General features: G+C 42.3%; 1 pseudogene; it reads left to right on the forward strand.

Annotated features, from left to right (window-relative positions):
- Nucleotides 1–5,338: 5,338 nt before the first annotated feature.
- LOC116641496 lies at nt 5,339–5,800 on the forward strand (annotated as a pseudogene).
- The last annotated feature ends 848 nt before the right edge of the window (nt 5,801–6,648 follow it).

The following is a 6,648-nucleotide window of genomic DNA, read 5'->3' on the forward strand; positions in this document are numbered from 1 at the left end:
AATTAAATTTCACTTTAGGAGCTGAACATAAATAACTTCACCCACCCTATCTGAATTCTGAGCTTCACTTCCAAATCCCAGACTAGAGCCATTCTAAACCCATGAGAACCCTTAGGATGTGTTAGCAAGTAAATTGGCTGTCAGCACCTGAGACCTGGGAACACACCCAGTCCCCCAGGGAAGCTGGACCCAAGGGTCAGAGGACAGCACTATTGTATCCTAGTGTCTCTAATGGGAAACAGATGCTCCCAGCTGTCACCTGCCATCAGCCTGCCTTTTCAAAAGGCTTCTAGGAATTGCCTTTGGTTTACTTGATGAAATCTTGCACCGCATACACTTCTTCAAAAGGACATCGTTTCATCTGATTTTTGTTGAAGAAAAACCAGGTAATTGGAAAATTTATCTGCTGACAAGCGATCTTCCACTTAAAAAAAATATGTCATCACCTTCACTTCATTTTGATCTTGGGGTCCTTGACTCGGCCAATTTATTAGGATACAAATTTGGTCTGAGTTTTGTCCAGCTTCCCTCCGTGTAACTGCTGTGGTGGATCTATGGTGGGACTTGTATCTCCTTCTTGAATCTGCCACTGTCTTATTCTTCTCTCAGGGCTACTGAGGATCGAGCCAATCAAATCCCTGATTTCCAGAAATATAATGTGGGTGCAAGACATTCTAATTCAATCGGTCCTATTCACTTGAACTGAGGTGAATCTAGAAACTATCGGTAATTTTGGAGAACCATATTTGGCTATATGGTCAGTAAACATGGTCTGGAGAGTAAAAGGAAAGAGGAAGGGAGAGACGAGAACAAAAATGAGGGCGAGGAGCAGGGAGAGAGAGGACGGGGAGGGAGAGAAAGAGAAAGATGGTGAGGAAAGACGGGGGTGCGGGGTAGGCGGGACGGGTGAGAGAGATATTTTCTTCGTTTATATTACTGAAAAGACAGAGCAATCTGTTTTCAAGTGAGACTTAATCAAGTGGGTCGGTGATATCCCCAAGGACCTGGCTTTTTTCATCCCTTCTCTATGATGAGGTCAAAATGGTTGCCACAGCCTTCAAAGCCATATGCTTTCTTTCATCCAAAAGGAAAGAGATCCAAAATTCCCACTCAAGTCCCATCAGTCAAGCTAATTAGACTGACACAGATCACGTGTCCATCTCTATGTCAATCACTGTGATGGGAGGGAGGTTGGGGGTCGGAAGCGAGATGGCTTGTGTTGATTGGATGAGTCTAGGTCACATGTCCCACCCCTAGAGTAGAGCTGGAGTCACAGCCCCCAGATCCACACAGATGCTCATGTAGAAACCTGGAACTACTGACAAGGAGGCAGGAGGGAAGTGCATGCTGCGAAGGGAACCGATGACTGTTCATCATGTTTATTCTCTTGTTTGGCGTCTGATACTTACAGCCGAGGAATGTTAACTAAGACATCTGACTAGAATAGTGAAGACAGAAAGACTAAAGGTGGCTTGTGGGGGTGGTATCTATCACAGGGACTCTTAGCTTACACAAAAGGACAATACAGCTTAAGTGGTTTGGGTGGCTCTGCTCAGCATTCCACTGTCCATCTGAGATGGCCGATGTCAGTGGCTCTTCCCTTGGCCGGTCTTGGCTCTGTCTTTCCTCCAGAGGTGCGAGCATCTTGTCAAACAATGGGATTCTAGTGTGCACGTCGTAAAAGGTGGCCCTGTGTCAGCCACTGCTTTAACTGGTAGTCAAGAAAAGGAACAGAAGGGGTGGGACGAAAGACGCACTGAGCAGCACTTGCTGAGAATGTCAGTCTCAAACGTACCATTACCAGAGGACTTTTGAAGGTAACTTACCTAAAGGGCTTTCAAGGAACATTTGTCTAAAACACTGTTGAGGGGGGCGCCTGGGTGGCTCAGTTGCTGAGCGTCTGCCTTCGGCTCGGGTCATGGTCCCAGGGTCCTGGGATCGAGCCCCACATCGGGCTCCCTGCTCGGCGGGAAGCCTGCTTCTCCCTCTCCCACTCCCCCTGCTTGTGCTCCTGCTCTCACTATCTCTCTCTCTGTCAAATAAATAAATTATTAAAAATAATAATAATAATAAAAATAAAACACTGTTGAGGGAAATGTTGCTGATTTATAAGAGAGGACTCCATCTTATCCAAACAAATAACTATCATCCATGTGAAGCGGGCCAGTGGGAGACAGAGAATATCACTGTGTCTAGGAACATGGCCAGTTTGATCCATATTCACCAATTATTTACATAGGTCTCAGTACTTTGCACATGGTTAGAACTTAATAAATACTGTGAAATACATATAGCTGATTTAGGCAAAAGGGCTATACCCGGTGACATAGCTTGGTGAGATAATCTGGACCTAGCGTGCTGGAATGTTTGGGGGCATTTCATGGTTGTTTGGAGCACAGAGGAAGGTATCCTAATTTCTAAATTCCATTTCTACTATAAACTATTCCTGTGACGTGGGAAGAGTTACATAATTTCTTTGAGTCTCAGGTTTCCCCCTGGTGGAATGGGAAGAAAAATGATTACTCTACTTGTTTTTTAGAGTTCTTAAAAATCAGTGGCCTGTGCTCTCTTGGGCAGCGTTTCTATGTCTTTTAGGGCAGAATGAATGCTATACAGAAGGAAAACCATTCAGATGAAAAAAATGTTGGTGTCTCTAGAGATACTCAGTGAATGATTTATCCTGCCTAATGCACCTTTGGATGTTAAAATATAACCCAGTACAAAAATACAACCCAACAGTAAGCACAAATTCTCCAGAACTTCACAACAGTCCTAATAAAGACAGGATTTCTAGTGCTCTGTTGCCAGCTCCTAGCTTATGATCTTCGACCCCGAAAGCTCAGGAAGGGTATAAATTATGAAAAGTAGTCTCTGCTCTCCAGAGCAAAGCATAATGCTGAATCAAACAATGAAAGGGACATGAGGAGCTAACCACCCAGCTCTAAATTTTCCAAGCAGAAAAAGTAAATATAACGGGACATATTTGTAGTGAATTTGGATGTCATGATGTATCATGATGAGATGTAGGTTGTCCCAAGCAGAGCTCAGTTCTGGGGTTACTGAGCCTCTTCTTCTGGTGAATTTGTTTTACATGTTAAAAATCAAAAATTTATATCTTTTCTGCCTCAACCTAAGTCCTGTCCTCAGGTAATCATATGCCTCTCTCAAGAATCTGACAAAAGTGTGGCTCAGTCTGTTAAGCATCTGCCTTTGGCTCAGGTCATGATCCCAGGGGTCCTGGGATCGAGTCCTGAATTGGGCTCACAGCTCAGCAGGGAATCTGCTTCTCCCTCTCCCTCTGCTGCTCTCTCTCTCTGTGTCAAATAAATAAATAAAATTTAAAAAAATCCAACAAAATCTTATGAAGTTAACAATCTGTTTTCTATTAAAGGGACTGGTTTCATCACTTTCCATTGTTCTGAGGGATGTAGCTAAAAGTATGTATCTCCAGGGACCCAGCATGTCCTCTCTTGGTATGAACTGAGCAGAAATGGTTGTGTATGTCTACCAGAGACACATCAAAAATGTTTTTAGCAGTACTATTTTAACAGCCCCAAAGTGGAAACAGGTAGGTATTTTTTTTTATTTAAATTCAATTAGCCAACAAATGTGTCTAAGATGTAGTGTTCAATAATTCATCAGTTGCATATAACACTCAGTGCTCATCACATCCCATGCCCTCCTTAATGCCCATCATCCAGTTGCCCCATCCCCCCACCCACTTCCCCTCCAGCAACCCTCAGTTTGTTTCCCAGACACATGAAAAAATGCTCACCATTACTTGTCATCAGGGAAATACAAATCAAAACCACAATGAGATGCCACTACACTAGTCAGAATGGCTAAAAGAAACAGGTATTTAACTCTTCACCTTTATTCACTATTATTTTAGCAGTTGAAAACTATAGGAAATTAGATTAGTTGTACAAAACCCGAGGAAAGTGACTGAGAATGTAGTTAAATGGAAAGTTTTATCTGGTTCTAGAATGACTTATACAATTTTTTTTTCTGAAAATGTAGCATTTTCAATAAACCCACATCCATGTCATGGGTAGAATTACCAGCAAAGTTATTAAGAACTGACACTATTTGACAGTCACAGAAACCAATGAGAAGGAACAGAAATCTCCCCAAGCTAACTCAAGTAAAGTTGGATTTATGTGAGGACACCAAGAAACCTCAAGGACCTCAACTGCAGGAAAAGCAACTTGGCAGTGACTTCCTTTCTGTTTCCTGAGTTGCATGGTGGCTCATCGCTGCATCTTTCTATCTCATTTCTCATAAAGTATTAAAAGTAGTCTCTGCTCTCCAGAGCAAAGCCTAATGCTAAATGTTTCAGTTCATTTCTCGTTGATGCCTGACTCTCACCAATTGCTTATTAGCCAGCATATTGCCAACCAACACCAAACGATGGTTTTGCCTGAGTCTATATGACCTGCCAGCCTGGCTGATTGACTTCATTTCTCTCTCCCAGGAACTGTTTTGTAGACACTCAATAAAAATTAATTTTCATGAATCCCTTGGTAGACAATAAATATGAATTTTCTTTTCCCCTTCAGAGGATGAACACCATTTGAGTATAAAAGAATGTTTGTTTGATAATGGACTAGTGAAGTAATATTCTTTTTCTTGCCCCCGACATATATAAGGTAGATAAAAAGTTTTAGGTTGAGTGAGGCACACATCTAGAAAAAGACTTGAGAATGGGTTAGCCTGGTGATGGGTATTAAAGAGGGCACGTTCTGCATGGAGCTCTGGGTATTATGCACAAACAATGAATCATGGAACATTACATCAAAAACTAATGATGTGGGGCGCCTGGGTGGCTCAGTCGTTAAGCGTCTGCCTTCAGCTCAGGTCATGATTGAGCCCCACATCTGGCTCCCTGCTCAGCGGGAAGCCTGCTTCTCCCTCTCCCACTCCCCCTGCTTGTGTTCCCTCTCTCGCTGTCTCTCTCTGTCAAATAAATAAAATCTTTTTTTTAAAAAAAACTAATGATGTAATGTATGGTGACTAACATAACATAAAAAAAAAGAGTTGAGAAATTTCCTGACTAATATGGGAAGTCTTTGAGATTGAACCAGGTCACTACTTTTTCTTATATCAACATACTCTTGTGTCCATGAAAAGGTTTTTATTTTCATATCCCAAAGGTTGCAATTTATGATTTTATTATTATGGTGAAAGAAAGAGGAATGAAAACCATTTGACCTTCAACCTCAGGGTGAGGGCTTTGGTTTGCCTTTGCATGGCTCTGCCACACGTACAAATCTAAGTCTTTGATTGAGACTGAATTGAAGTGGCTCTTCCCATAAGCAGCCTGAGATGATCTCTGAAAATGGTTTGCTATTCACCTGACCCAGAAAACCCTACAAAATCATGCAAATCAAGAGGTTCAAATCTTCATGTTCACTTTCAGAACACACTTGAAACTGCCCAGGCCATCAAGGGTATGCACATCCAAAAAGCCCCCAAGTGCCTGAAGGATGTCACTTTGCAGAAGCAATGTGCGACATTCTGTTGTGACAGCAGTGGAGTCGGTGGATGTACCCAGGACAACAATGGGACTGGACACAAGGTTGGTGGCCCAAAAAAGGTGCTGAATTTTTACTGCACGTGCTTAAAAATGCAGAGTCATGCTGAACTTAAGGGTTTAAATCTAGATTCTCTGGTCATAGAGCACAGCCAGGTGAACAAAGCCTCCAAGATGCGGAGTAGAACTTTCAGAGCTCATGGTCTTCATAACCCACACAACTCTCCCTGCCACATAGAGATGATCCTTACTGAAGAAGAGCAGTAAGGACCTTCCTAAACCAGAAGAGGAGATTGCACAGAAGTAAAAGGTATCCCAGAAGAAATTGAAGTAACAAAAACTTATGGCCCAGGAGTAAATTGTGCATAAATAAATACAAATAAAAGTAAAAAAAAAAAAAAAGAAGAGTGAATTGAAATGGCACATAACCTAAATGCTCAGCTCTCGTGATGAGAGGCGGGTTACTGTGGGAGCATGAAATAGGATGTCAGTGACCTTCAACACCTGTTCCAGAGATGACATATATGGCAATTTCCATTGGCCTACAGACTAGTTCTGTAAGGTAAATGGGTGTAAGGCTATTCGGTGAGGCTATTCACTCTGCTCCCATCCATTTTCCACCTTTCTCTTCCCTTCTCTGTGCCTGGGAGTCTGACCCTTGCTGACCAGAGCTCCTTGCAGCTGCTTCTTGTCGGGTTTTTTCAATGGGAGCCACTGGTAGTACAGCTCTTAAACCCAGGCAGTAGTGGCTAGCCTTGCACCTGATACTCTAGAAAGCATTGCATATCATAGACACACGCAAAGATACATATACATTAAAGGACACAGGGGCATCTCTGTCACTTGAGATAGAGCACCACCAATAGTGCCAACAATCTTGGAGTGTGGGAGAATTCAGTGGCAGAGTTTAGTTAAAAGACCTGTGAATTAACTTGTTAAACCCTTCCCCTCTGCAGGGATGCAATTGGTTTTTAAAGAATGAAGTATTGATTTCTAATAGTGCTCAGTATCCATTTTCTTGTTGCTCTTTGGATGCTCCAGTTCTTGCTCTAGAAGTACTCACTATTTTAAGTATGGTATTTACAATAGTTTTGCATGGTGGCTAAGGAATATTT

This window comes from Phoca vitulina, unplaced genomic scaffold (assembly GCF_004348235.1).
Source record: "Phoca vitulina isolate PV1807 unplaced genomic scaffold, GSC_HSeal_1.0 scaffold22, whole genome shotgun sequence".
Lineage (NCBI taxonomy): Eukaryota > Metazoa > Chordata > Mammalia > Carnivora > Phocidae > Phoca > Phoca vitulina.